This window comes from Patella vulgata, chromosome 1, assembly GCF_932274485.2.
Source record: "Patella vulgata chromosome 1, xgPatVulg1.2, whole genome shotgun sequence".
In the NCBI taxonomy this organism is placed as follows: domain Eukaryota; kingdom Metazoa; phylum Mollusca; class Gastropoda; family Patellidae; genus Patella; species Patella vulgata.
In genome coordinates this window covers 35,376,392-35,392,676 of record NC_065879.2, presented here as the reverse complement: position 1 = coordinate 35,392,676, position 16,285 = coordinate 35,376,392, and the positions used below count along the sequence as shown (strand labels likewise).

At 36.2% G+C, this 16,285-nt stretch overlaps 1 long non-coding RNA gene across 1 annotated transcript in view; it reads right to left on the bottom strand.

Annotated features, from left to right (window-relative positions):
* Positions 1–6,978: 6,978 nt before the first annotated feature.
* LOC126828533 (uncharacterized) overlaps positions 6,979–16,285 on the bottom strand; it is a 127,721-nt gene continuing 118,414 nt past the window's right edge. Inside the window, exon 6 of the long non-coding RNA XR_008787460.1 lies at positions 6,979–7,060. This is a non-coding gene — a long non-coding RNA (uncharacterized LOC126828533). The remainder of the gene's footprint in view (positions 7,061–16,285) is intronic.

Here is a 16,285-nt window from a genome sequence, read left to right as displayed (position 1 = left end):
GTTCTCATGATTTGAATTTCTTCATGCAATATTTGTAAATCGCCAGTAGGAATAAATGTCTCTTATATAGATACATTATGCTGGCTGGAAGTTGCACTGTAGGCTAGCGTTTAGGACTGCGGTCGAAAGGTCAGCGATGAACTCGCTGATCTCGACATGCTACTTTCCGATGGCACAGAAGCTCCTTTAAAGCTTCTTTTTGTTTCAGCGTGCGCTGTATCATACGGTCTGTCATTGAGTCAACTGGCGGGGTTTCAATTCCCAGGTTGTACCTGACAAGGGGTATGGTCGCCTGTCCAACCTCATGGGTGTTCTCCGGTTTCCTCACACTGCTAAAAACCCCTACGCGCAAGCGATTTGTTGAAATAAAAGAATTAAACCATATGTTAGTCCAGAAATGACCTAGTTTCTGTCGAGTGGACGTTAAACCCCATCTCTCTCTCTCTCTTTTCATTCAAATATATCAATTAGGTTTTCTATAGAAGGAGTTCCCCAAAAAATATTAGATTGCCTTTTTGAGAAAAAGGACCTCTAAACATGCTCGTACAGCGGCACTAGTCTTCTTTTATATAGAATTCCAACCGCCAAGGGATCTTTTACGGCCACACCAATGTGTACACGTGACTTCGGAATCGCGTTCATGTCAGCTACTCAAATATGTAACTGGTTCAAAAATTGATTGAATATTCAATGAAATATCGCCAATTTTCTGGTTTCGTGCACATTAAAGATTTGACGTCACTAATAAAAATTTAATATTAATTACAGATAGAGCCCATGCTCAAACAGCGTCATGCCTATTATCACAGGTGCAATATTCGATACTACTGTACGATACTACTGCAACCGCTTAACAAATTGGACTTTCTTATAAACAGCGCGAGCCGTCAATTTCTATCCAGATGGTTACCGGTATAAGATAATTTTGACAAAGAAGCAACAATATTAATTCAAAGACTAATTATTACACACAGCAATCAACTATGTTACAGGGTCACTAAACCCATATTTTGGATAGAAGAAAACCCTCATAGTTGAAATAATTTCAGTTCAAATATCATCACTGATAAAAGCACTCTTGAATTGGCTCTATACGTTGACAAAACGTCCAGATTGTATCCCCTCCTATGTTTCGCTTAACAATGAAAGCTGCCGTTTTCAATATTCGATACCTCTGTTCTCCTACTCCTGATATTTGGGACTGTCGTACAATCGCTTTATGTATAACACTACCGATAGGCCTCTCTGTAGAAGAAGTTCCAAAAAAGAACTATGTTGACTTTTCGAGAAGTAGGCCTCTAAAAATGCTCCAAATCGTAAAAATACGACGTTTTCGATTTTCGATCTCTTTTTTCGGCTACCCCTGACATTTCAAAAAATGATACAGTGGTTTCACAAAACAGAGTACCCATTAGCCTCTCGATTGAGAAAGCTTTTAAAAATCGTTTGGAGACTTTCCGAGAAACATGCGTCCAAAGTTTCTCGAAATCGTAATAGACAATTCAATTGGCTATTAAACGATATAAAACTTGAACTAATCGACAAGAACACAATTGATAAATCGCATTTTCCGCACAGGCACCCATTTTTCACAATTTTGTCAAAGTTTGGATACCTTTCTTGACTACTTCCGGTGATTAGAGGATTTTCATTTATAGTTCATGGACTGGTTTGGTCCTCCGACTTCATATATCTGAAGTTTCAGAAAAATCGTTGGAGCCGTTTTTAAAAAATAAGAACTCTACGATTTGACCAAAATGCGAAAAAAAGTGAAAAATCAAAGTCAACATTTCAGAACAAAACTTATATTGTTGGAATCGGATTGATGTCAGCTATCCAAAAATATAACTGAAATTTCAAAATTCCCAAAAATAAAATTTTTAGAAAATTTTGAAAATTTTCCATTTTTCACCAAAAAAATGAGAGCGACAAAGTTTCTAATTTCCACAGTTTTGAACTGCTATCTCCTCAGAAATGTCTCCAGCTATCCAAAAATGTAAATATCTGAAGAATTCATTGAGAATTAAGAGAATAATGGCCGATTTTCAATTTTCGTGCACGTTAAAGATTTGACGCATTTTCGCTATGCGCACAAATTTCGAAATAGCTTTAAGCAGTAGCTGCACACCACTTTTCCGACAGAAAATCAAATTTCAAACCTCTATCTCTTATAGTTGCTGAGATCTAGCTTCCCCCAATAAAAAAAAATAACTAGAATTGCGCGCAATGCTGAAGGCTTTCACCGTCGCCAAGGCGTCACACGATCGCCAGATATATGACAAACTCAGATATTAACCCATATACCTGCTCCAACTCGTAAAAATACGCTGTTTTCAATTTTTGATATCTTTTTCCGGCTACCCATGACAATTAGAAAAATTGTACAAGGGTTTCACACAATACACTACCCAGTAGAATCTATATTGAGCAAGTTTGAAAAAAATCATTGGCGGCTTTTCCGAGAAACATGGTTTTAAACTTAACTTTACTTTTCAGAGTCCCATAAATTTTTTAGTAGGCAATAAAATCTTGTTGCTATAGCACCATCTTGTAGATAATTCACGTGGTTATCATACGACATAATACTTTAAGTACTCGGTAAACAACCAATTGATACATCGCAATTGGCGCACAGGCACCCATTTTTCAGAATTTTGTCAAATTTTGAATACCTTTCTTGACCATTTCCGGTGATTAGAGGATTTTCATTTATAGTAGGCCTATATTATTTTAAATTTACAAATCTTCACAAAATGCAGCTGGTCATTTTCTTAGCAATATGTAGGCCTATATCATTGGGCCTAGTATTTTTGTATTTTTAAAAATCTTCACAAATGCTGTGAGATATTCTGCCTGCATATATGCTCACTTTATTTTGACAGCTGACCATTTGTAGGCCTTTTGGAAAATGCTGTGCGAGATCGGTCTCTTAACATTCTAATATACACAATCATAAAATGAAAAAAAAATTACTGAATTTTATTGAACAATGTATGAGTATTGGCTCAACCGCTCAATGGTTAATATCAATTCGTCTATTTTTTATTGACAAATTACCTACTTCTTGAATCAAAACAGGTACGCCGCTACGGATTTTTTTTTTTTTGCTCGTCCTCACTGCGCCAAAACCTCGACTATTGTCCCACCCTCATATGATAACCCGAGGTACCGACTCAACAAAATTCCGAGAAGAATTCCTAGCACAATAAATAAACAGGAGAAATTAGTTATATAGTGACACACATAAAAAAAGAAAGAAAAACAAAACAAGAGTTTTTAGGCCTATTTTATAAATATGGCGACACAGAGAAAAGTTACGAACGGCACAATATTTACATTATAATACATTAAAAATATCATTATATGATATCTGATACTCCTCGATGAAATTAAGATCGAGTATTTGAGTTTTAAGAGCAAATGGGTAATCTTTTCATTGATAACCTTAGCTCGATCACCTCGTATAATTTCAGAAAATAACTGGCCTCTTCCATTACTCAATGAATGCAGGACTTATGAAAGATGTCACTTGTGCAAACCCCTCTTCGCGCAGGCGCTGCATAACATAACACAACGTCATCGGGTGGACATTCCGTCTGTATATATTTCTATGGCGAAACTGTCTTGATTGTGACAGAGACTTCGTTCAGTAAAGGGAGCGATAGTGGCTCAGTGAATAGGGCGCTGATTCGCTAACCAGGGGGCCTCAGTTTCGATCCATGTATTGCGCCAAGAAAGGTCCTCGAGGTTTCGAGTTTTCCCATGTCGGTGGTGCCGGATGGACGGCCTGAGGAGTCAGTGTCAAGTCATTCGGATTACTAATTACAAATAGTTCATCATCGTTAAATTTTATTTCAATCCGCATCGTTCCTTTTCAATTAAATAGTTGATTAACGTTAAAATCCTTTTATCCCTTTTTGAATCTATTTCACATTATATTCTCTATCCTATAATATATATAATACGTCCGGTTAGAAAAACCAATTAGCATTGTGCTTTTGTCAGTTAATACCGAGAGGTATAAAGGTGAGATAACTCTGTTGTTGCATTTTACCGCATATTATTTATAATCCATTGTCTTGGTAATCTATTATTCTACCTTAATGTAAGTGATTGTTTTGGGGGGGTTTTGGGGGGTTTTTTTTATTTCTTTTTTTTAATCGGGATTATTTTTATTTATTTATGTATTTATCTACGGCAAACATAGACGTATTTGTACTTTTGTACTTTATCTACTTTTGTCTAGTGCTATTGTTTCTTCCACAATGTATACAAAGTTTATGTTGGTCGTCTGTTATAAACCGAACGTGTTACATATGCATCACAAATCACGACATTGAAATCCCGATTTTTCTAAATTCTGGGGTTGTGGAAATCCCCCTACCTATAACCAAATAATCTGCGTCCACCACTGGTGTACTATATAGGTGCTCCATGAAATAACCAGAATACAATGTTTAGGGCGGAGAGACCATCCCTCGTGCAACAAAATACCCTGCGTCCTGCACTGGTGTCCCATAAGAGCTTCATAAATATACCAGAAACAATACAATTTTAAGAATAACTGTTCCCCGCTGTCAGTACTGTCACCCAAGGATTTCTTGCTAGGGTGGCGACATTACGTTCAGAAGTCACACGGAAACTGTAAGCCTTTAACACACCTGATACCACTTTGCATTATGGAATTACTAGCGTGTGGCCAATCAAATTGCTGTCGTCATTCAATTTACTCAAAAATATACCAGCGGCTACCAGGCAGGATACACCCACATTTTGCAAGAAATGGATAGAGAACAAGCTAAAAACAAATGTGATTTTTTTGTACAATCAGGGGCAATAATACATAAAGTTACTGCCTGAAATGTGCAAATATCAAAAGGGACAGAGATCTTTGGGATATAAAGATATGTTTTAAGTTTCATCAAATTGTGACCTCTATAGGTCCACAACCTTCGTATTACACACTTCTACACAATTTACGTACAAAGAGCGGCTATTGCAGTTTCATTTCGATTTTCCCGAAATACGAATTCAACCTTCATTATGGTGGAATGGTTTATAAAATTGGAAAAAAAATTGTGACATCTAGAGAATCCGCAAGCTAAAAATGCGATTTTTCGAACAATCAGGGGCCATAATCCAGGAAGTCACTTCGGGTATCCGCGAGAACCAAGATCTTAGTGTGTAATGGTGATATATTCACGCGTTGTTTTTCTTTTAAATCGGATAAAAATTGTGACCTCAACAGGGTCATAATTCAGGAAGTTACGATCCAATATGCGCGAATATCGACAGGAACCAAGATCTTTAGGTTATAACAATGTATTTCAAGTTTCATCGAAATCGGATCAAAATTGTGACCTCTAGAGGGTCCACAACCTTGATTTACCAGATATTTACACTATTTGCGTACGAGGGGCGGCCATTTTGTCCGGCAGTTTTGGCTCGATTTTCATGAAATTCGAACTCAACAATCATTACGGTGTAACGGTGATATATTCGAACGTTTCTTTTAATCGAATAATAATTGTGACCTCTAGAGGGACCACAAGCTAAAAACGCGATTTTGCGTACAATCAGAGGCCATAATTCAGGAAGTTACGACCCGATATACGCGAATATTGATAGGAACGGATATCTTTGGGTTGTAAACTTGCATTTCAAGTTTCATCAAAATCGGATCAAAATTGTGGTCTCTAGAGGGTCGAAACCTTTGATATACCAGATATTTACACTTTTGTCCGGAAGTTTTGGGCTGATTTTCATGAAATTCGAACTCAACCACCCTTAGGGTGTAACGGTGATATATTCGAACGTTTTTTTAAATCGGATAAAAATTGTGACCTCTATGAGGTACACAAACTAAAAACGCGATTTTTCGTACAATCAGGGGCCACAATTCAGGATGTCATGGTCCGATATGCGCAAATATCGACAGGAATCTAGATCTGTGGGTTATTAACATGAGATGAAAATTGTGACCTCCAGAGGGTCTGTCAGTTTCGGTCCGATTTTTACGAAATTCGAACTCAACCATCCTTAGGGTGTAACGCCATCCTTAGGGTGTAACGGTGATATATTGTAACGGTTTTTTTAAATCGGATAAAAATTGTGACTTCTATGGGGTCTATGGGGTACAATCAGGGGCCATAATTCAGGAAGTTATAGTCCGACATCAGGGGCCATAATTCAGGAAGTTATAGTCCGACATGCGCGAATATCGAAAGGAACCGAGATCTGTGGGTTATAAACATACATTTCAAGTTTAAACCAAATCGGATAAAAAAATTTGTGACCTCTACAGTGTTCACAAGCTAAAAACGTGATTTTTCTTACAATCAAGGGTCATAATCTATGAAGTTACAATCCGATACAGGAGGCAGACCACCATTAATTTCCCCATTGACTTCAATGTTAATTCTTTGCCCACCTCCAAATTTTCGCCAAATTTTCGTTGGGCTGAATGCTTTTCACTACAGACAGAGGAACAAATGGTCATGTCTTTGCACTAAAATTTGTATAAGGTTGACCACCAACATTTTGAGATACACACACTTAAAGAAGCATACTAAAAACATGTAACTAGTTGCCATACACATGGCCGTAGCCAACCTGATAACCCTGTTATCCTTCCGGCTCAAAATCATGAATATTTACCAAACCCTGGCAGAAAATTTTAATTCAAACCCTGTTCGTCCATTCCAGACCAAAAAATCAACAAAAATGGGCATGCAAAAGGGGAGAAAAGAGAGAGAGAATTGCTATAAATAGACGAACTACAATTCGTAGGTACCGAGATGGTGAAATTTAATAGTGGCCTGCATATCGAAAGGAACCGAGAGCTTGGGGTTATAAACCTATACTTCAAGTTTCATTGAAATCGGATAAAAATTGTTGGCGTATAAAAATGTGGACTGACGAATGACATGGTTATGACAAAAGCATTTTTGCCCGTTGGGTTGAAATCAATAACAAATGCAAGAAATAAAATGTTTTAATTTCTACTTTTTTGTTTTCTTTTGTTTTCTTTTGTTTTTAACGTTAATTTTCCTTCCTATGCCTGAAAAACATAATAAAGATATGTATCATATAAGCAATGATTAAACTGTAGAGACAAAATGATAGAATGCGAAGCCAAATACAGTCCCATTCACACCTTCCGGGTATTTGACCCCGGGTGGCGCTGCGTGGAGGGGGTGGGGACGAAATGGGTCCATTTTGGTATGAAAGCAGAAAAATTCAACCGAACATGGATGTTTAAAACCACCGTGTCGAACCGCCAACAACCGCTTTTCCGTGGCCATTTTGATGGAAAAGCAGTATAGTTCAATTGAACACGGTTCGTCACGGATCGCTCCGGTTTCACAATGGTCTCGTAATGCGTGACGCTAATCCCCACGGTAACGCAAATGCCAAGAAGGTGTGTGACTTGTACTTTGTATATTCTACCGGTGGAAACATCGGGGGCGACCGTACTGCCACCTTTGAAGATCGGAGCGCAACCTTGGCAAACGATATTAAACCGTAGAGGATTATGGATCTACCGTGGCTAATAACCGTGGGTGTGTGACCTTGGTGTAAGAACATAAACAATCGATGTAAACCGTGGTAATAACTGTAGCACTACCGAAAGCACGTGTGTCTGCACCGTAGTGGCACCGTAGTGGCACCGTAGTCTAGCCGTGGACTACCGTCTTTTTCGTCAAAATGGCCCGGCTTGCCCGGGTTGGTAAACCTTGGAAGACGGGAGAGGACATGGGTAAACCGTGGCCAATACCTGGAAAGTGTGACCTAGGCTTAAGACCATGAACATATAAAGATAAACGGAACAAATTGAAACTCAACTACAAAATTCAAATTACTTCTCATTATTTCAGTAAACACGACCAGAAACCCAGATAATACATGGTAAATTAAGATACATAAGTTTCTGAGACTTTTAACGGATAGCCCCACCTGGACTTGTGGACATATGTTGGCGTACATTATAACCACTCAAAACATGTTCTCACTGCATTCGGTCTCAAACTAAATGAATTAATGAGGTAAACAAAAAAATCTTTAAATTGTGAAATGTTAAAGCGATCTATTGAATTTTTACTTGTTGCAAATTAAAACTTTCCAATTTGACTGTATCTCAGAAACTACATGTCGGATCGATACGATTTCTTCGGTTTCATTGAGAAAGTGGGTATGACTTAGAGATTAAAGCTATTTTGGGCATTCTGTGACATTGCGAAATGTCCGAAATCACCGAAGTTGTCGTTTTTTTAAAAAATGCCGTAGTATTAACAATAATCATCGAATTTTAACATATGATGCATTTTGACATAGCCGGAGACCAGGCACATAGCTGTGCTACTTTTGATTTTTGATTGTCGACGAATCTTCGTAGATATTAAGTGCCAAATTTCGAAAATTTAAAATTTTACAAAAAACTTTTTTATTTATGAATATTTTTATATGGCATTTTACCCAGGGTTGAAGAATTATCCGATTTGACTAAAAATGTCAACATTTTGTGTGTCAGTAATTTTCCTTGGCCGCCATTGGCTAATTCATTTTTGCAGTCCTGGATTAATTATTTATTATTCGATTTGTACAAAAGAAAGTTCATATGCTGCGTGGTCCAAAATGTAATTTTTTTTGTTACCGGTAAAGATTCCTGTCGGCACCGGAAGTGACGTAAAATCAGCAAAAACTACAATTTTGACAGATTTTGACAGTTCGGTACAACTTTTTGAAAGCAAATATCATTTGCAAATATGATTTAACTGAAAGGGTACGCCCTGTAAAGGCGCACAAAACATCGGGATCGGTTTTTTTTTAATTTCGATTTCGTTTTCGGGCCATTTAGATTAAAAGGCGAAAAAAGGTATAAAAATAAGATATTTACAACCCATCCACTGTCTTCATATTTCAAAATATTTCATTGTAACTTTCATAACCTCTTAGCAATAACCTATACAAAGAGAATGTATGTCAAAATTAATTTGTAATATCAGCAGTTGCCGAGAAATAGGCAATTTTTCATGAGTCACACTTCGCGTTATTTTGCCTTTACAAAATCAATTATTATTCAATTTTCAATTTTCTTTCACTATTTGATGCCTAATGACACGTTTGACGAGGTTAAACCATTTTAACACCTTTACTGTCACCGAAAGTGACGTCATTTAGGCAAAAACTGGATTTTTAGCCTTCAAAACCGATATTTTTTTCAAATGAGTCGTATATGTTATTTGTTGAAAAGTATATTTAATTTCAATCAACAAATAGAATGAACCCATACGACCATACAGATACCACAGAATGGGTTCTAACTTGTAAGGTTGCAGAGAAATAGACGATTTTCTACTAGTCACTTTTCAAGGTTTTTGGTCAATAACATTGTCAATTATTATTCGATTTTCATAAAATTTTCGCCATGTGATGCCTTATGCCATTTCTGATTTCATAAAACTAATTTAACATTTTCATTCTCACCTGAAGTAATGTCACTTTAGCAAAAACTGTATTTTTTGCCTTCAAAACAAATTTTTGGAAGCGAGTTATATTTAGTATTTGTTTAACATTATGATATTTCATTCCCATGGAAATATAGATTGGACCAATACGATCATAAATATGTCAAAAAAATAGCTTCTAGCATCTTCCCTTGCCAAGAAATAACCAATTTCGTCAGGATCACTTTTTAAGACTTTTCGCATTTTTATTACAGTTTATGAGTTCTAAATTAATTATTTATTGCCTGATTTGTATAAAACAAAAGCTCATATACTCCTTTGTGCAAATACTTAAGTCGTTTCTACAAATAAAGTTTTCTGTCGGTCCCGGATTGACGTAATTTTGCTTAAAACTTAAATTTTGACGGGTCATTAGGGTTTTCCTAAGGAAAAATATTAATTTCTACAAATCTTATCAATGAAGATGAATGCTCCTACTACAGGCGCAAAATATGTTGGGCTTAATTTTTTGGGGTTTTTTTTATATCGATTTTGTATTTGCGCCAATTTGATTTAAGTGTGAAAAAAATGAGTAAAAATCAGCTATTTACAACCCATTCATCGTCTTCATATTTTAAATTATTTCTACGCAACTTTCATAATTTTGTAGCATTAATCCATACGAGGCCAATGTATGTCAAAATTAGTTTGTAATATGCACAGTTGCCGAGAAATAGGCAATTTTGCATGCGTCACTTTTCACGTTATTTTCCAAGTAAAAGAGTCAATTATCGTTCGATTTTCAATTTTTTTTACCATTTGATGCCTCATGCCACTTTTGACTAGGTCAATCCAATTTAACATTTTCACTGTCACTGAAAATGACGTCATTTGGGCAAAAACTGTATTTTTAGCCCATAAAACAGATATTTTATTCAAATGAGTCTGATTTTTAATGTTTTTAAAATTATGATATTTGATTCCAATTAACAAATAGAATGAACCCATACGACCAAACAGATATCACAAAATGGTTTCTAACTTGTTCGTTTGCAGAGAAATAGATCATATTCTTCAAGTCATTTTTCAAGGTTTTGGTCTATATAAGAGTCAATTATTATTCGATTATCATAAAATTTTCACCATGTGATGCCTGATGCCATTTATGATTTCATAGAATTAATTTAACATTTTCATTATAACCAGAAATAAAGTAATTTTGGCAAAAACTGTATTATTAGCCTTATTGTTTTGAAGTGAGTTATATTTATCATTCGTTTAACATTATATTAGATTCCAGTGGACATGTAGATTGGATCAATACGATCATATAGATGTCAAAAAATTGCGTCTAGTATCTTCCCTTGTCGAGAAATTTCCCATTAGAAAGTCAGCTAACCTAGCGGTAAGTTAGTAATAAATTTTGTCAGGATCACTTTTTTGACATATGTAACAAAAGTTTAAATTCAATTGATGTTGCTGGGTAACTGAGAATAGAGATCCCTATAGGAAATTGTGTGTAATGTTTATTATGAACTTGTTAACTGGCCAGGCCAGGTATTCTGAGTGCCTGTTGATTATATTCATGTTCCCAGACCAATTCCACACGCTCTTCCTTCGCGTCACGAAGCCTGCCAAGCCTTTCCCCGGTAACATTTACCAATACGGCATTTATATTCCGTGAGCTATAATGAACAATCTATCCACCGGTGTTATCCGTGTCTATGTTCATGTGAAATTCATGAAAACTCATAAAATATTTCCACTCTTTTGATCAGGTCGTCAGATACGGCTTTCCCGGTAGCAGATTAACGTCGCTTTTCCCAGATTGGGATTCCAGTAAATCAACGCTGCCTGCAGACTGGAGTCCAAACATAAAACTATTCAATTGTTTTCTGACAACTACTTTCATGGTGTATTGCAATTGTTGTGAAACTAAATCGAAGAGATTTCAATTGATGTATTTTTGATAACCTTCGAAGTGTTTTGGTCCTGGTATGCAAGATCGTTTCCGACATTCCAATGTAAACGTATGGTGCATGGACACCCTAAAGATAAAATTCAAATGTTCCTTTTATTAATTAGAACAGGTTTCTCTATAGTTTTTATACATGTATTTTACGCTGATGTGTATTGTATTACCCCTTCCTAGTAGTCTGTGACCATTTCTCAGGAAACAAGGTTTGACGATGATTTCTGAGAGAAGGGACCCCAGTGAAGATATTTGTCGTTTTCTACCCCTCAAAACTTACTGGCTAACTCCCGGAGAGTCGAACATCCAAGATGACGGCCAAAAATGGTCTGAAATTGACCCTGGAAAACATTGTTGGTGAAATGGCCCGTGTAATAAAACATTTTATAATGCAGGGTTGATAGCTTGCTCATTTGACCTTTTACATGAAACTATAGTGACCTACTAGCATACGCTTGGCACATACTACAAATTGTATGCTTCCAAGTCACTGAAAAGTTTTATTCTAATAATAGTGAGCGTATCGAAATTGGGGCATTCACAGTCTTTTAACAGTTATAGTTACCCAAGTTCAAACACATTAATTAAGAGTCAAATAGAAGATATTTTATGCAAAATCTGCTTCTTTGTCATAATGAATGAATGGATTTTTTTCCAAAATGTGGTAAAGGATCACCCTAAGATGATAAAGATAAGAGTATGTCAGAGAGTAATTGGAGAATGTGATAACTATTATTGGAATGAATAATTGCATAACGCAATTGCTGGATGCCATAGTTTTGATGAAACAAGTCCTTGATAGAGCAAATTTTCGACTCCTCCAAACCCTTTAATGGGTTTAATCATAATTTAATTGGTATGTTGATTGAGGGATGGTTGTCGAGGGTTTTCAACAGGGCAGGAGATGGACCAGAGGCGTGGAGGCAGGGGTGATTCCGCTAAACGTCTTGATGGAGTCATAACATATTGCCAGGATAATGCAGGAACAGATTTAAAGAGAAATTTGTATTGAAATATTTTAAGTCAACATGTTCCGTTAAAAGCTGCCCCTGCATAATCCTGGCAATATGTTCTAAATTTAGCTAAGGCAATCATGAGTTTTAGGAGAATCAAGAAGTCCACAATGTCTAAATATTCCCTTCGCGATACCAATGTCGGCAGCGTGCAAGGGTTTAATGATACCTGGGTCATTATTTGTCCCAACCGCCAAACCAATGCACAAGTTTAGGGCCGACTACTGAGAAATGTGAGAAAATAAACATTTCACATAATTATGTAGAATCAGATGAGATAAACCTTTCACAGCAAAGGTAACGGCGATAATTTCAAATTTCAACATAAAATTGATGCATGGCGCATGAATGGATCTGGACAAGCACCACTCAATCAATATACCTACCAAATTTTGTTGAAACCCATTAAAGGGTTCACGAGGGGTCCAAATATTGCCTAATGTGGGTGCTTTTACAGCCTAACTCTAAAATTTATCATCTTAGGGTGATCGTTACTGCGTTTCAGTTATTGAGCCATGATGGAAAGACACAGATTTGGTAATATAACTTCTATTTGACACTTGGGACTTGTATTGAGTGCCTACATGCATACTGCTTTCAGTCTAACTCATCTTAGGGTGATCGTTACTGCGTTTCAGTTATTGAGCCTTATGGAAAAGACACAGATTTGGTAATATAACTTCTATTTGACATTTTTTGGGACTTGAGTGCCTACATGCATACACGTTAAAAAAAAGACTATAAATGCGGTCACTGATATTTGAAAAAAAAATAGTCATTAACTTGGAAACATACGATTTATATTGTGTATCGCGCGTTTACCACAAGATTGTGATATTTTAAGGCAAAGGGTCAAAAGCGCTAACTATCAATCCTACATTATGCAGCATTACTTTACAGACCCCGGAATCCACATTGGCCTGTATATGATACACGCGTGCTGCCCTGTGTCTAAGTGTTTAAACAATTTCTCAGTCGATAAAACTCCCAAAATAACATTACTTTTCAATCTGACTCTTGAGACATGTTTCATATGATTATGGTTGTGTGTATGTCTGTAGTCCTGACAATGCTTACTTTGTGTAGGCTGTTTTTTTTTTCAAATTAGTTCTGTCAGCTTAGAAATGGCATATTCGTGTTTTTCGTTCCCCACAACCCTTGAAACACGTGTATGTCGCTATATGAATTGCAAGAATATTTGTCGAGTCAATGTGTCGCCTTGTTGGATTTTGACGGCCATATTGGATCAACCGTTTGTGAAATAGATCGGAAACTGAAAAAATTGAGTCGGGTGTCAAACAAAACCTATAAATGAGATATTACACGGGTCATTTTTCCTACAAAATGTTTGTCAAGGTCAATTTCAGACCAGTTTTGACCGCCTTCTTGGAGTTTCGGCATTCCTAGAGTTCGCCCGTAAATTTCAGAGGTAGCAAACTACAAATATCTTCACAAGGGTCCCTTCTATCAGAAACCTTGTTCCCGGAGAAATTATCACGGATCTGGGGGCTTTGATCGAACAATAAAGCAAAAACGGAAAATATGACCATTTGCCCTCCGGGGTCAAAAAGAACAAAGGTGAAATTGGCAAGTTTACATTTTTATACGCCCACATTTTCATGTGGACGTATATTGTCGTCGCCCATGTCCGTCTGACCGTCCGTCCACAATTGTTTGTGAACAGTCTACAGGTCACAATTTTTATCTGATTTCAATGAAACTTGAAATATAGGTTTATCACCCTAAGATCTCGGTTCCTTTCGATATTGGCATGTATCGGACTGTAACTTCATCGATTATGGCCCCTGATTGTACGAAAAATCACGTATTTAGCTTGTGAACAATGTAGAGGTCACAATTTTTATCCGATTTAGTTTAAACTTGAAATGTATGATTTTATCCCAAAAATCTCGGTTCCTTTCGATATTCGCGCATATCGGAACGTAACTTCCTGAATTATGGCCCCTGATTGTGCGAAAAATCGCGTTTTTAGCTTGTGGACCCTATAGAGGTCATAATTTTTATCCGATTTAAAAAAACCGGTACAATATATCACCGTTACATCCTACAAATGGTTGAGTTCGAATTTCGTAAAAATCGGACCGAAACTGACGGACAAAATGGCTGCCCCTCGTTCGCAGATAGTGTCAAAATATTGTGTATCAGGGTTGGGGACCCTCTGAAGATCACAATTTTCATCTCATTTTGACGAAATTTGAAATGCATGTTAATAACCCACAGATCTAGATTCCTGTCGATATTTGCGCATATCGGACAATGACATCCTGAATTGTGGCCCCTGATTGTACGAAAAATCGCGTTTTTAGTTTATGGACCCCATAGAGGTCACAATTTTTATCTGATTTAAAAAAAACGTTTTTGATGAAACTTGAAATGCATATTTTAACCCACAGATCTCGGTTCCTTTCGATATTCGCGCATATCGCATCATAACGTCCTGAATTATGGCCCTTGATTGGACAAAAAATCACGTTTTTATACACCCACATTTTCTTGTGGACGTGTATTGTCGTCGATCCTGTCCGTCCATCCACAATTGTTTGTGAACACTCTACAGGTCACAATTTTTATCCGATTTCAATAAAACGTTTAAATGTATCACTGTTACAACCTATTGATGCTCAACTTTGAATTTAGTGAATATCATACCAAAATTGACAGACAAAATGACCGCTCTATGTATGCAAATAGTGTTATAGTATGTTAAATTAAGGTTGTGGACCTTCGCTAGATGTCACAATTTTGATTTGATTTTGATGAAACCATGGACCTGAATTATAAGGTCCATGATGAAACTTAAAACATGTGTTTATGTCCCAATGATCTCGGTTCCTTTTGATATTTCCTGGATTATGGGCCCTGATTGTAGGATAAAATCATTATATTAGCTTGTTGACTGTTGACTCTCTAGAGTCACAATTTTTATTCGATTTTAAAAATTGTTTAAATATTTCATGGTTACATCCTAATGATGGTCGATTTCTAATTTCATGAAAATCAAACCGAAACTGCCAGACAATTTGGCCATTCCTTTTACAGTCGGACCAAGACAGAAGACCACTCGGACCAATGTTTTTGAAATAATAAAGTATTGTTTTAATAAATCGATGATTGTGTTTGTTTTAGTACATTTGTTTTCTTTGTAGCCTACTTATCTTGTGTTATTATCCCATCATGAAGCACAGAAATAAAAAAAAACATTGACAACAGAGTACTTATTAATTCTTTATACTGCTGAAAAGACTATTCTTTGTGCGTACTATAGTAATCGATTTGTATTGCCTTTTATTGCAAGCTTCTCCTGGAAAGCATGTTGAAGTTCACTTTACATTTGATCATTTAAAGTGGTAGAGACTTTGAATAACCATGTGTTGTGTAATATTTTCAAACTTTATCAACATAGGCCTAGCCTACTACTACAATATTCCTTTTTTTATATATAACTTTTATCATTTATGGGAATCTCTATAATTATCAACGCACATTAACGTTTATCGTTTGGTAGAGCCTTTTTAATAATAAGGTGTTTCATGTTTATATTTTCTTACTGTTTTGAGTTGACCTATTTCAAAGAAATTCATCAGCTATTTTCATTTATGCATTGATGAAAAATAAAGTTACAGAAAGAAATATAGATTAAAAGGAAAATCATTTTTAGTCCTTTAAGTGAACCTGAATAATGACAATAATTCATATTTGATAATATCAATCACGTGACATAAATAATGAACCATATCTACACAGAGTGATATCTAACATACACACGACTTTTGAACCAGAGTTGCCTACACAAAAAGAACTTTAGAGACAAAAAAGGGTCGGATATTTTAGAC